This window comes from Octodon degus, unplaced genomic scaffold (assembly GCF_000260255.1).
Source record: "Octodon degus isolate 3935 unplaced genomic scaffold, OctDeg1.0 scaffold00165, whole genome shotgun sequence".
In the NCBI taxonomy this organism is placed as follows: domain Eukaryota; kingdom Metazoa; phylum Chordata; class Mammalia; order Rodentia; family Octodontidae; genus Octodon; species Octodon degus.
The window spans coordinates 4,855,776-4,871,524 of NW_004524741.1; the positions used below are offsets into that span (position 1 = coordinate 4,855,776).

At 37.9% G+C, this 15,749-nt stretch overlaps 1 pseudogene across 1 annotated transcript in view; it reads right to left on the reverse strand.

Annotated features, from left to right (window-relative positions):
- Nucleotides 1–13,545: 13,545 nt before the first annotated feature.
- The window catches only part of LOC101579112, a 20,922-nt pseudogene continuing 18,718 nt past the window's right edge, over nt 13,546–15,749 (reverse strand). The window contains exon 2 of the transcript XR_192812.1: nt 13,546–14,413. The product of XR_192812.1 is annotated as a nuclease-sensitive element-binding protein 1 pseudogene (transcript). The remainder of the gene's footprint in view (nt 14,414–15,749) is intronic.

Genomic DNA, 15,749 nt, shown 5'->3' on the forward strand with positions numbered 1-15,749 from the left:
TGGATCTGGAAGGTCCTTCGGAGGCCCCTGTATTAAATGTTTGGTTCCCAGGTTGGCAGACTGGGAAGATGGCGGAGATTTTAAGAAGTGAAGCTTCGTGGAAGTACTTCTGGTCACTGGGGCCATGCTGTTGAAGGGATGATGGGATCCTGCCATTGCACTCTCCCCACTTCCTGCCATCATGAGGTGAGCAGCTTGCTGAATCCCCGCCATGATGAGCTGCCTCACCAGAAGCCCTGAAGCAGTGGCCAACTAACTACAGACCAGAGACTCCAAAACTGTGAGTCAAAACAAACTTTTCCTCTTACTAAATTTATTTACAGCAGGTTTGTTTTCCATTAGTAGCACTCTAATGTAAGAGCTCTCTTCTTTGTTTAGGTGTCATTTGAGAAGGACCCTCCTTTGGTTCAAGCAGGGTTTTTCTTTCTAGCTTTGGCTTCTGTTTTAAGTAGTTCTCTGGTTGACTAGTTATCCATACTATGCACTGTGTTTCAGTTCATTCGGTTTTATTCTATCTGAACCTACAAAATATGGTGATGGTGTTAGGCAGGCAGTTAGACATTTAGCAGCCTGAAGGACCAAGGATAAGGCCCAGAAGTATCTTATATTTAGCCATACAGAGCTACCTGCCCCACAAACATGATTGTTTTTTGTTTGTAGCCAATTGATTTTCAGCTGATCTTGCACCCTTCTAATTCAGTCTGCTCTACTAGACTCCTCGACTGATCCTCTTGGAGTGAAAGTTAGCAAGACTGGGGAACTGGGGACCCTAAATCCTTCCCTGCAAGGCCTCCTCTCAACAGAATGTAGCCACAGTGACTGCTCCCCAATATCCTAAATGATTTTAAGATGTTAACTTTTGAGGGCAAGGTAGTACGATATTAGTGGTTCTGAGGGGCAAATGGGGAAGGTTGAAAGCATGGTACCCAAAATAGCATGCTTTGTCAGTTGAGTAAAGAAATAAAGACATCAGTATATGATACATTTATAATAATTTGTTAGGTCTCAGATCTAAAGCTGTCCACAGAGTACAGTGACATTACACATTATGCGCCGTCCCTCTGATACCTGACTGTCTAGCTCCAAAACAAGGCATACAGCATTCCTGATGCCATAACCTTCAGCCCAGTGCTACCAGGAAAGGGAATGTTCTTTAAAGGTCCTCTTATCTTAGGCTGGGCCTAGTTAAAAGTAAGATCTAACCTTTCTTAAGTTTCCTTTGTAGGTTCCTGATATGATTATACTCCTGAAGGAAAAGCTGACCATCTGTAATGGACAGGAAGAAATTTTGCAATTCCAAAGTATCTTCTAAGTAAAATATCAATAAACATTACATTTATTCTACTTCCTTGTATCCAAGCTTACAGTTGGTGCAGATGCAATTGTGGCACTGCCTTTGTTCTTGCTTGAAGAAGTAACTCTGTCTCTATTTTACAATAAATTCTATTCATACTTCTACCTGGCTGACTGTGCATCTTGGTGGATTTCTTTCATCAAAGGCACAAAGTACTGAGAACCATAGAAGTGAGATTCAGTGCTGCATCAGACCTGGATTCCTGGTGACAATGGGGTCATATAATTCTTGGCTTAAATACTTCTGAGTTTTCTGTGTATGAAAGCTTTATTTCTCCACTGGTGCTAATCACCTTATCTTGACTAAATAAAGGTTCTATTTCATCATGTACCAGTTAAGGTATTATTTTATAAATTGCTGGCAACATTATTTTTCACTTTTATTAAACAAATAGAGATATTTTCATTCTATGTTGGAGACTTTACATTTATCAATGTTTTCCTCAATGTGTAATAAACCAAGATAGTATAAAAAGAACAGTATATAAATATATTTCAAGAGAATATTATAATCCTTTCTTAGCTATTTACTCTGAAAAATTTCAGCCTAACTTACTTAGAATTTCTCTCAAATTAATAGCTATTGATGTTTCACAGCACCAGTATTTTGTTGAAGACACTTTGGAAATGGCAACAATGTGCAGATTCTTCATTGTAAAACATCAAAAAGGTAGACATTCTTACCCTCATGTATAAATATATGTATAATTTTGGAATGATTAGTATTTTTGCTCGAGTAGAAATAACCATTAGGAATCCAACAGGCTGACTTCAAGGCCTTGTTCTTGATTACTATATTGACAGGTCCAACACTTAAAACTGCCTGGTGAGTTTTGTCTTCAGTTATTACATTAGGATGATGAACTACTTTTCCAGTATGTGAAACTTACTGTCGACTCAGAAAGGAAGTCATTCACATCATCAGGGCAGTTTTGAAAGTCTTTGCCATGTATATTGATTATTTCACTTTTGTCTTACCTATAACATAAACGAAAATTTGCTTTGGAACTTCAGCTATTTTTCAGCTGCAAATATAAACTTACTATGTGTGTAAAACCTCAGCAAAACCATCCTGTGAAAATAAAGTGGTTGCATGGAATGTGCAATAAAAAAAAATTTTATTTACAACTAAATGAATATCACTATTTATACATGGTGGCTTATGTATGCTTTATACTAGTCATGTTTATAATAAATGCACAGCGTGTAATTTTTTCTGAAAACATTATCATTACACGTACTAGCCAACACTGACGCTTCTCCATCAACTGTATCAGTTGCTTTTGTCCTCAAACATCTCATTCTTGTAAAACTGGCATGTTGCAGTACATTTTTGGATATCATATTGACAAAACTACAGATAAACCTCAATGACATTCTATTAAAACACAAAGTTAAGAAATTGTATTATAAACCTCATCTAAACCTAAGTTCAGAGAAAAGACCAATGGATGCTTGGTGATGTAGCTCAGTGACACAGCAGGTGTGTGGATGCATAGGGCCCTGTTTTTGATCACCTGTATGAGAGAGAGAGAGAGAGAGAGAGAGAGAGAGAGAGAGAGAGAGACAGAGAGACAGACAGACAGACACAGACAGACACAGACAGACACAGACAGAGACAAAGACAAACAGGGAAAGACAGAGACAGAGACAGACAGAGACAGAGAGAGGTAGACTTGAAATCAATATCACAAGATAACTTTTAAAGACAATCACCTCTGTTCATGGTAGGAAGCAAGAAACTAAGAAATCAAAGGTAATTTTTTAAAAAGCTTCTCTGAACCTTTAAATTCAATGGAAGTCTTACTAAAAATTGAATTTAAAAATATTTAGACAATTTAAGTGTATTCAGAGAATTCTTGGTACATTTTTAAAGGATTATATTTGATGGTTATTTTTACCCCAGAATCAAATCTTTTGCAATTCTTCCTTAGGCCTCCTTCAGTAAATTTGATATAGCTCATCTATGAGACATTATACTTGCTCAGAATGTGCTTTATTAATTAAATTAGCAAACAGAAACTATAAAGATGCTGTAATGAAAGGCTTACTGGTGGAGGTCAGGGAAGGCCTCTTTAAGGAGGAGGAATTTGGAGTTGGGCAGCCCTTGGAGGGGATAGAGTAGGAAGGGAGGACAAAGTACCAGCTGAGGGAAGGACACGGGTCCTGGGGTAAAAGGCCCTGGGGTATGCTAGGGCACTGCAAAAACGCAAGACTGAAGAGCCTTCTGGTGGCTAAAACAAAGAAAGAAGGATGATGGCATCTCAGGATGAAGCCAGAGAGGTAGGAGGACTGGATCTATGTGTAAGTATGTTAATAATCATTATACTTTACCTTAAAAGCACTCGTGTTTGATCGGATATGAAGTGTCATGGTGGCCTCTACATGCTTCATATGTTTTACCTTATTTCATTTCCATGCAAGTCTATGAGCCAGTGATATTACTAAGTTAGGTAAGGAAATGGGTTATAGAAACAGTAAGTTACAATTGGTAGAAGCAAGGTTAAAGGCCTACTCTCTATTCCTTGAGTCAGATGCTCACAGATATACTGTGAAACTGTGAAATAAGTTCAAGTTGTGAAAATTTGAAATTTTCAGCCTTTGAAAATGTCAGATTTTTAAATATTGTTTCTCTTTTTTAATAGAACATAAACCTAGTTATGCCTTTTTGGTCATATTTCTGAGTATATGTGTTTCCTGTAAATTTAACTGGAAGAAATATTCTCTTCATCACTGTTCACTGTGAAAGATTACACTAAAGCCTGGAAGTCAGGGCTCTGCACTTTGAAATATCCACGTATTCAGTTGGGAAATATTCAACAGAAGCATACAGAAATTCTAAATAGACGCATCCTCTAATTAGCCCCATTTTAATTTGCAGTGGAAGCTACACTCCCAAAATCTGGATGCAGGCTCATATACTAGAAGCAGTGGAAGAGATCTAGCTTGGATATGCAGTGCTAAGTCACAAGTGTAAACAACTGAGCATTAATTTTAGAAAGGATGACAATGACCAACCTGAAAACCCATGCAAATAATCCCTTGCTCTCTCTAGCAAGAAGTAGAATGAAATCAAAAGCTCTATAAGTAATAAATGACTTTACTGTGCCATGTACTACATACTGTGGATAGCAGCTGTATAAACACACACACACACACACACACACACACACACACACACACACACACACACATTCCATTGTTTCTTACCCCCCTTGTAACAAATAGCTCTACATATTCTCATTTAAAAACTATGTCCACATTTGGCTAAATTCAAATGAACAAATTACACAATGTAAGACTTAATCTCAAATATTGTTATATCTTAACTGAATAGAAACTCTTGATCTATCTCTTTACAAAGATAGGTGTTCCTCTTTCAAAAAGATAGTCTATTTTAACTTATTTAGGGGAAGGAACACACTCTTCTCATAACTCTGCCGTCTACTTATAGGGTATTTGTCTTTCTTCTTCCCCTTCTTTGCTAAACAGTGCCTTTTAACTAACATATCCCAGGTGCTTAAAATAGGCCAGGCACTGTATTACTCATTTACATTAAACCATATAATCTTCATCATAACTCTAAGAAGTGCAATAGATGTTATTATTATTGCTATAAGATAGTAGATATTATTATTATCCACATTTTAAATAAAAAAGAAGACAAGAAGGAACTGGGAAATGAAACTATTTCTAGTAATAATACACATTAGTAATATAATAATAATCAATAAGACATTAGAAATGGTACACACTTAGAAGAACAAGATGAGAGGTATATTAAAAATAAAAAGCAAAAATGATAAGACAAAAAATTAAGGATTATTGAAAGTAAGCATTAATGTTTAATTATTTAACCAGTCTTGCACACCTATGCTTGTTAATCTGAGCAACATATTTGACAATAAAATATGTAATATAAAAAAATAATAAATATGTAATATAACAACTATTGTTGCTTTTATTCTTGTTTTGAAATTCTGTATCACATGTATTGTTTTATGTTACTGTGTTTCTGTGATTGTTTTTGCTTTTACTCTTTAAAATAAATAAAATAAAATAAAATTTGAGAAAAAATGAAGACAAAAAAATTCAGTTTTTTTGTTTGTTTTGAGGGGTTTTTTGGTACTGGAGATTGAATTCTGGACTTGTGCTTGCCAGGCGAGTGCTTATGTCAATGCCTTATCTCCCTAGCAAAATTCAGTGATTTATTCAAGACTACAAAACATAGCTGTTCTCTATACATAAAATGTTGATATGACTTTGAGTTACTTTTTTTTAACTATTGTAGTAAAATGTAACTTATTTGAAAATTGAATATTTGGGGCTTTTTTATTTTGTACTTGAAGCAAGTACCTCATTTGCTGCACTCTTGACAAAGCCCAGAATTATTTACCACTAAGAGGTTTGTGCATTAATAGAGGATATTTATAAAAGTTTTGGCACTATGAATTGGTAGTTGTCATTGTTATTATTACTGTTTGATTTTTATTTTTTAAATATATTTTAAAATTTATTTATCTATTTATTTGGTACAGGGTCTCACTCTGCAGCTTGGGCTCATAGTAGTCTTCCTGTCCCAGCCTCCCCAGCGCTGGGATTACAGGCATGCGTCACCATGCCTGGTTTCTGTGGCTGGCACAGCATGCCCAGTGTTCCAGGGCCGGCATGGCATGCTATACCAGAGATCAAACCCGGGTCCTTGTGCTTGCCAGGCAGGCACTTAGGCCACCAAGCTATCCCCCAGACCCTATTATTGTTTTATGTAAATGAGAAAAAAGGAAGAGCCAAGTTGTTTTTCTAAAAAATAGCCCATAATAGCAACTTAAAGAATTTTCAGGTCATAATTTCCTCTTTTTATAATATAAAATTTTGAAAGTCTTTTATACCTAGAATTAACAAAATGTGTATGACAATTGTTTTCCTCTCCAGAATACTGTTCACATAATATGCACATTATAAATGTGTTATAACGTTTAACAAACACACACACATAGTTTGAGCTTTACAAAATTAAACAGATAGGGAACGTGTTTTTATGTTTTTTACAATAGGTGAAAAACAACAAATTCAGTGGGATTATGGGGTCAGCTTATGGAGTCCTGAAAAGCTTTGCATTGTCTTTTGCACCCATTTAAGGGGAATTTAAGTAACTACCAAGCTAACACTTCTGCTTCTGGCTCTGTATCATGTGGGTTCAGGTGTGTGGTACACACACCTTCTGCCTCTATTCATCCACCTCTGATATTCTGCAGCAAAGTGATGAGGAGGATAAGTTGGAAGGGAAACATCACAAATTGCTGAATCCCACAAGCCTTTTTTTTTCCCTGAAGAAATCACCGTTGCGCCATCTGAAATTGGTGCAGGGCAGGAAGTGCCTATTACGGTTTGTGTGTAGTTATCCTCCGAAAACCTCATGCAGTCATTGGAGGGTGATTCTAGAGTTTGTGATTAATTCATGATCCGATGCTGGGATTATGGGTCTGACTACTGCTGGGATTATGGGTGTGAGTGCCACACCTAGCCTGGGGCAGATAGCCTGAATGTAATTTAAGTAAGGGAGATAGACTTGCTTTCTGAGGCCATTCTTGCTGCTACTCTTCCCTTTTGCTCTTTCTGTTTTGCTGTTTTCTGTGGCCATGAACTGCTACCCTCTGTCATGTGCCAGTCTGCCTTGAAGCCAGATGTGTATGGACTGAAACCTCCAAAACCTGTAAGCTAAATAAACTTTTCTTTCCTTAATTTTCAGTGTTGGGTGCCTTGTCCCAACAATGAGAGAAAAGTTACTAAGGCAGAATTTGGTAGCAGAGTGGTGGAGTTGTTGCTGTGACTACATGAGCATGTTGGATTATAAGTTTTTGGCAATGGTTTGTGGGAAGAGATATAAAAGGTTCTGAGATGTCACCTATAAGAGAAGCTCTGTGACAGCTTCTGGTCAAAGCCTAGGAAACCAGAAGGCTGATAGAAATCCTGACTGTAAAACCAGACTGGGGAGGTTTCTGCTGGGCAGAAGGACTGCATTGGTTGTTGGACTCCAGATGATGGATGTTATGGCTTGGCAGAAAGTTTGTTTGCATTTTGCTCCTGTACAGAGACTTTGCCTGAGACTGAGATTAAGTGTGGCAGACTGCTTAATCTGGCAAAAGAAATTTCAAAGCAATCAAATATTGAGGTAGTGGAATGGCTATTGTTGGGGGCTTTTAGTCAGATTTGTTGAGAATCAAGAGCAAAGAGCCCATCCAGATGACTTACAGTGTGAGCTGGGCCAGAAAGGAAGCTCCAAAAAAGTTCAGGACTGCAAAGATAGAACTGAGAGGATCTCCATTGTGGGAAGGACCTGGAGAATGGAAAGGATGGCCTGAAGGCATCACAGGAGACAGCAGGTCTCTGCCTTATGCAGTCTCAAAATTGCAAGGGTGAGAGATTTTACCTTGAGGAGAAAGCTGCAGAGAACCATGTCCCAGAATGTTGGTGGCATAGAAAATTTGTTCCTCTGAATAGGTTTGGAGGGCTTAGAGATATAGGCATGGATCCCTACAACCAAGAGAAAGAAAGTCGAGCTACTCCTCTAGCTGGCAGCCAAACTTGGCATCATCCACATGGCATTGGTTTTAGTTGTTCGAAGAATGCAATAGATCTGAGGTTAAGAAGGCTTCCATCTCAAATTCAGAAAGCCTGGGAGGCCAGGCAGTTGCACCTGAGGGCAGTGTTTGAAGCAGAGAATGATAAGCTTAACGTGCAGTGGAAACCAAAGAAGTTTGGAAAAGTCAGGAATATGGATCATCTATGAGAAACTTCAAGAAAGGAGCAAAGCCAGCCTAAGAGAGAAGCCGTGGGAGGCACCACCAAGAGTGCCTTAGGGCAGAGCCATGCAAGGCCTTTGGAGTTCACAACTCAGCACATATTGCTTCAGATGTTCCACATGGAACTATAGGATTTAATGTTTTCCCTGCTGGATTTTGGACTTGCTTTGGTCCCGTGCTTTATATTCTCTTTTTTGTACCTTTGGGAATGGAAATGTTTTTCTTATCCCATTGAATATTTGAAGTGTCCAAATTTTCATTTGTACAGGGGCTCCCAGCTAAGAGTTTGCCTTGGATCTTGGAGGAAACTGGGGAATTGGACTTTTCAGCAATGCTGAAACTGTTAGCACTTTGTCAACTCTTAGAGATGGACTGAAATGCCTTTTGCATAAAGAGATGTGCACAAGTCTAGGGGGTCTCAGGGGCAGCATGTTATGGTTTGTGTCTAGTTCCCCTAAAGCCTCATGCAGTCATGGGCCAGACTTGTAGAGTTTGTGATTAAGTCATGATACAACGCTGGGATTGTGGGTGTGAGTGCTGTACCCACCCTGGGGTAGACAGCCTGAATACAATATAAGGAAGGGAGAAAGCCTTGCTAGCTGTGACAGCCGTTGCTCCTCCATTTGCTCTTTGCTGTTTCCACCACCACAAATGGCTGCTGTATGCCATGTATCACTCTGCCTTGGAGTCAGCTGAGTATGGACTGAAATCTCCACCAATGATGAGCTAAATAAACCTTTCCTTCCTTAATTTTGGATATTGGATACTTTATCCCGGCAATGAGAGAAAAGTAACTAAAATAAGGCCCTAGTGGGAGACGTGATTAACAATGAAATAAAGAACTAAAAAATGTTCTTCTTTTATTGCTTTTAAATTTTCAAAGCTGCCTTATTTTTGTGAGTTGATTTGTGAGATGGTATTTAAAAATAAAACCTCCTAGTTTTATTTTTATATAATTTATACAAAATTAAAACTTTATTGAGTTTTGTCTGAAGGTATTTATTAACACCATCATCCCTTATGCCTAAAAAAAACTTGGACAAATTTTTGTTGTAATTTTATTTCCTCAAGTAATTTAATTTTAAGGACTTCCATCTCCAGTCTGTGTTTTATGGTGAAACTGAGCTTATTCTATTTTTACATTTTGATTTTAGTTCCCCAAGTATGAAATGGCAATTAATCACAATGTGAAAGGTAATGCTCCTAATTTTCCAGAAATGATGCAGTCCTATGACTTCTGAAATCAAGCGTCACACTTGTGCTCCTGCAGCAGGACAGCCTCTAAATAAACATCTTTTGTAAGACAAATGGAAATAGCAAAGACAGAATATAAAAAGGCCTGATAAAGTATCTTTTTTAAAAATCTTTCATTTGAAATGATTTCAATCCTGATAGCTTTTTTCTTTACTATTCTAATGCTATGGTGCAAGCTAAATCCAACCACTCAAGTATTTAAAATCCTGCTGTTTTTTCTATCATATATTTTTTATTGGTGGTTCACATTTTGAAGTAAAAGCACTATACTCATTAAATATGAATTGCAGTTAACAACCATATAGAAATCAAAGAGTACTTGATACAACATGAATTCATTGCACTGGCTAGCTTTCATATTTTACACTGATTACCATTTGTTGAACATCTACTTCTCTATTGAGAAAATATCACCTCAAGGCCAACCAGGTAGACACTGGAGTCAGACTGCTTGGCTTTGAGTCTGGCAAGCTCTGTGACACTGGAAGAGTTATGTAATCTCTCTAAGCCTCAGTTGCATCCTTCATTAAATGGGATTAATAACAGCAGGTATTTTAAATGATCTCTTTGAGAACTGAGAAATTCAATGAATTAAATCACAGAGAAAAATGTGTGACACATAGTGAGTAATCCCTAAATGTCACAGTCAAATGGAGATGGCAAAGACAGAATATAAAAAGGCACCATCGTTTTCATTAACAATGCACTGCATGTATGGCAGCGGCAGCAGCCCAGTACAATCACTTTGCCTGCTGACACCACAGCTGTCGTAGTCTGTGTCAAGTACACACTGTGAAGTTCACACGACAGAACTGCCTGTGAAGCATTTCTCAGAACTTGTCCTTGTCATTAAACAGTGCATGACTCACTAAAGTGCTCAGACCTGAATAAACTGCTTTCTGGAAAATAGAATGAAACCATAAAATAGATATTGGTGCCCAGTTTTGAACAAGAAAATTATCACTCAAAGAGTTTGTCTGTGGTATGGAATAATAAAGACATCACTTGGATGATGATATGACCAGCAATTCCTGTAGATAAAGTCAGCCAACCATTCATTCCTTCCTTCCTTCCTTCCTTCCTTCCTTCCTTCCTTCCTTCCTTCCTTCATGCATTCATCTACATGCATAGATTCATTCATCTACATAATGAAGCACTTCCTTACAGCTTGGAAAATACAAAAGAAATAACACCAGAATATGGATGAGAACTGTCAAGTCCTTTTGAAAGATAACTTTGCAGAAAGCAGATAGAGTTTGAAATAAGTCTTACAAAATACAGGACTTGATACAGAAGAAGCAAATTATTTCTCTATGTCAGAAATAGCATTAGTAATGCTAGGCAAGAGGATCGCATTACTATGCCGCTGGCTTAATAATGGCCTTTAGGAAGCTCAGCCTTCTTTCTAAATGAGAAATCTTTGGTATATACCATGGTGATTAGCATGAGAGCTGTTTAGTAAATATTTGTTACATGAACAAATCAAATGAGCAGCACATTTGAAGTAGAAACTAGAGATAAAGCACACAGAAAAATCCCATGCACACATTTCTCCCTGGGAAGCATGTAAGAGAGGTAGGCAAAGGGAGTACATCAGGATTCTCCAGGGAACAAAATAGATTTATCTATCTATCTATCTATCTATCTATCTATCTATCTATCTATCTATATCTATGTGTATCTATATGTATGTGTGTATGTAGAAAGAAAGATGAGAGAGAGAAAGAGAGAGAGAGAGAGAGAGAGAGAGAGAGAGAGAGAGCCCTAGTCAAAATGGGTTGAGACAATTATGGAGATAGACAAGTCCCATGATGTTTGAACTATAAAGTAGAGAACAAGGATTGTTGATGATGCATAGTTTGGTCAGAATCCAAAGGCCTGGAAGCCAGGAGTGATGGTATCTCAAGACAAAAGATGGAAGCTGTCCCAGCTCAAACGAAGAGGACAAATTGCCTTTCTTCTCAGCTGCTTTGTTTTATTTGGGCCCTCAGTGCACTGAATGAAGACCCCCACACCAGTGAGGATAATCTCCTTACCTAGTCTATAGATTCAAATGTTCTTCCTCTCTGGAATCATCCTCACAGGTACCCAGAAGTGATGTTTGATAGCTATCAAGATGTCCCTTAGACTAGTCAAATTTTCACACAAAGTTAACCATTATAAGTGCTATCATTTCATTAAAAATTTTACCTAATACTTGTATTCTCCTATGTTTAAAACATTTTTCTTTTTAATTTCTTTTAATTTTTTATGTATTTAGGGAAGGGTCTACAGGGTGTTCAGGGTCTCACTACTAGATTGGAAGCCTAGTGATCTGCCTGTTTACAGCCTCCCAAGAGCTGGGATTATAGGCACGAGCCACCACAACCAGTCTTATCTTAATTGTTTTGATACAGGGTCTCACCACATAGTCCAGACTCATAGTAATGCTCTTGTCTCAGTTTCCAAGAGCTGGGATTATAGATGTGCACCACTACAAACCAGGGTTCTGGGGCATGTTTGGCATGCAGTACCAGGGATCAAACTCAGGTCCTTGCACTTGCCAGGCAGCTGCTTAGACCACCAAGCTATTTCCCCAGCCCTTTAACTTATTTTATTGCTATATATTTTCCATACAAAATGATCATGTTCATCAAACAGAATTTGTAGTTGTACATAATACGTCTTAATTCTTTTCTCCCCATTCCCCATTTTAATCTGCTTCAAAATAAGTCAGAATTTGCAATATAATTTCTCTTATCTATTGTGTGCCCCTGAATGCTCAAAAAAAACAAGACTAAAATTTATTTAGCAGAATAGCGTTCTTTATTTAATAAATACTGAATTATTTTTCCACTGAAATAAAAATATAAAACTTTGGATATTGTGCATTTTGAATACTTTTTATACTTTAGTTTTTATTTGAATCAAATTTTGCACACCATTTTTTTCCCTACATTTTCCTACCTATAAGAATTGTGGAAAAGAGTAATTCCATGAAACTCCTTCATTTTTCTGTTTGCTTTACAGAGCAATCAACTTGAACTTTTTTTTTTTAGCTCTTTGAAGATTTACTATTATCTCTCCTAATATATATTGTTCATCTTCCTTAATTTTCTCAGACTGGTTCATTATGTGAGAACTTCCCACCATGAAAGGTAGGCATTGGGCTACTGTCCACCCCTCTTTTTTCTGCTCCTTCTTACGAAACTTGCTTTGCTTTCACACAAAGCATAGAGCTGCATAGTAATGTTTTACTGGATCAACATTCAGAGTTTGTCTTCTTATCCTATATAAACGCAAAATCAGAAAGTACAGCAATATTCACTTTTTATTTCCTATACAAATCACCACCTCATCTCATGACTAATTATAGTGTATTGTGTTCAAATAATTTCTTACACAGTTATTACTAGTATTATACTAAAATACATCTCATCCCTCAGTTGTGTAAATTTTCTCTCAGTGTTTTCAATTGCATAATCACAAGGTGAGACATGGGTCAAACTATAAGCAACCAATAAGATGACACGTATGTCACTTAGCTAACACTGGCCCAATGGGAAAGTCAAGCACATGGCAAGGGTATAAAGCTGGCATCATTAACTTTAGCTTATTTATGATTTTTTAATGATTTTTAACATAGAAAGAACAAAGCCATTTTTTGAGAAGGAGAAAAAAATTGGGAGCACAGATCTGAATGTTCTGATGCCTATCTGGACTTACTTTCATGTAGATATTTCTTTTTTTATTTTTTTACTATTTAAGACCTTTATTAACAGGTGTTTGCAGTTTGTTGACTTTTTTGAAAAAATCAAGTTGTAAACTTTTATTACAAATTAAAAATGAAGTTCTTAAAAATCTCAACTTGACCAGATATGAAACAATTTAAAAACCTTTAAAGGTGTATTGAGAAAAACCAGGCTTTTTTAAAAAACACGTTTGTCATTACCAAAAAGAGACGTCTTTAGGTAAAAATAATAAAAAACCCACGCTGCATAAATAATGCAGATAGTTCTAGTTATCTGGTCAACGGGCAAAAAGCAAAGGTCTTCAGTTCCAATCTTTTGTTCATTTCTTATTGCTGGAATTTCCTATTCATTTCTTTCTTGCTGGATGACTAAACCGGATGATGGTAGAGATGTTGAGCCGGCATTTACTCAGCCCCGCCCTGCTCAGCCCAAAGCGAAGGATTTCTCAGCTGGTGGATCGGCTGCTTTTGTCTCTTTGCCATCTTGTGGCTTAGGGTTTTCTGGGCGTCTGCGTCGGTAATTGAAGTTGCTGACGTTGAGGTGGCTGCTGACCTTGGGTCTCATCTCCTTGATTTTCCTTACCTTCTTCATTGCCGTCCTCTCTAGGCGGTCTTTGGTGAGGAGGGCCCCTGCAGAATCGTGGTCTATAACCTCAATACATATTTTGCCTCCCTTGTCTACCTCGTACTCGTGCACCCTGGCTGTCAGCACCCTCCATCACTTCTCCTTGCACGGGAGGGTTGGGGTACTGTGGGCAACTTCCATCGGGTCTCCGCATGTAGTGAGGTGGGCACCTTCGCCTGCTGTAGGGCCGGCGTGGCTGGGCCTGGCCCTCGGGAGCGCTCTCCGATCCCTCATTCTTTTTCCCCACTCTCACTATTCTGGTAATTCTGCTGGTAATTGCGTGGAGGACCCCTACGACGTGAATAGCGTCTATAATGGTTACGGTCTGCTTCGTATTTACTGCCTGGAGCTGGAGCTCCACCAGGGTCTGTAACATTTGCTGCCTCACACCCTTTTCTCCTTCAACATCAAACTCCGCAGTCTCTCCATCTCCTACACTGCGAAGGTCCTTCCTGGGGTTATTCTTCTTTATGGCAGTCTGGTGTACAAATACATCTTCCTTGGTGTCATTCCTGTTGATGACGCCATATCTGTTTCTTACATTAAACCATTTTACTGTTCCCAAAACCTTCGTTGTGATGACCTTCTTGTCCCCGCCGGCAGGCACCGCCGATGTGAGGCCGCCCAGGCTGCCTCTCCGTGCGCTGCCTGCGGTGCCGGCTCGGTGTCAGCAGTGCTCCCGCTACCGATCGAACTTCATGTAGATATTTCTAATTACAGTTTAACCTCAATTTATTTTTCCTTTTTAATGTATTTGTTTGTTACAGGGTGTCACTATACAGCTTGGATTCATAGTGATCCTCCTGTTTTCAGCCTCCTTAGTGCTGGAATTACAGGAATAAGCCACTATGCCTGGGCTCTGCGGCCAGGTCAGCCCACTTTGGGAGCAGGGCTGGTACAGCATGTAGTGCTGGAGATTGAACCACGGTCTTTGCGCTTGCCTAAGAAGGTGCTTTAGTCCACTGAGCTATCCCGCTGGCTCCCTCAATTGTGTCTCCATCCTAAGGTCTGGCCTTTTTGGCTGCACCTCCAGCCAGTGTGGATGTGTTTTCATCTTGTGCACTGTCTCTCCAAGGTCCATCCCTGTCTGACTGCTGATTAATTTCAACCTAACTCAGCTGTCTTCACTAAAATCCTGGCCTTTCCTATGTTGGATACGTCTTTCTTCTATTCCATATTAAGCTTTTTCTTGGTTTAATATTTTCCTAGGTAAAACTTATTATCATGTGCTTCTTATAAAAGAGCATTGAATGTGAGTTATTTCATTTCTGAGAATATTTTTCTACTTCCCTTTAATGATTTGGCGTAAGATTTAAATGTATGTTTCAAAATTTTGAACATATTATTTGAGATAGTCATTATTCTTCAAATGAACTACTCAGTCTATATTTAAACAATTTGAACATCTCTCTCTTTCTCTTCCTAATTCTTTCTGTCTCTGTCTCTCCCTCTCTCCTAGTTATCTCTTCTCTATGCTATGTATTCTTGGAACTTTTATTGTCAAGTGATTTGATGTGGCTCTATCTTTATGTATTTACCTGTTCATTTTTTGGCCCATCTAATTTGTAACCCAGTCACCTTCCATTCTAGAAAACTATTTTGAATTATCCTGTTATTTCTTGTGGGTTTTGTTTTCTTTTCTGGAGTTACTCAGCTATTGGATTACATAAAGCAATCCTATAAGTAATTTTTTGTTTCTTTTTATTATATGTTTATTTTGAAGAGTAGAGACAAAAGCAAGATAAACAAAACAAACACAGAAACAGGGTAACATACAACAATACATATGTTACAGATTTTCAAAACAAGAATAGCTAATTAGCAATGATTGATATATTATCTTTTTATTGTCAGATCTGTTGCTCAGATTAACAGATATAGTTATTCAAGATTGGACATATGATTGAATGATAACACCTGCTTTCAAAAAAATCTTAATTTTTTTTATTCTTGTCTCTTTTTCTTTTATTACCTTTTTCTGAAA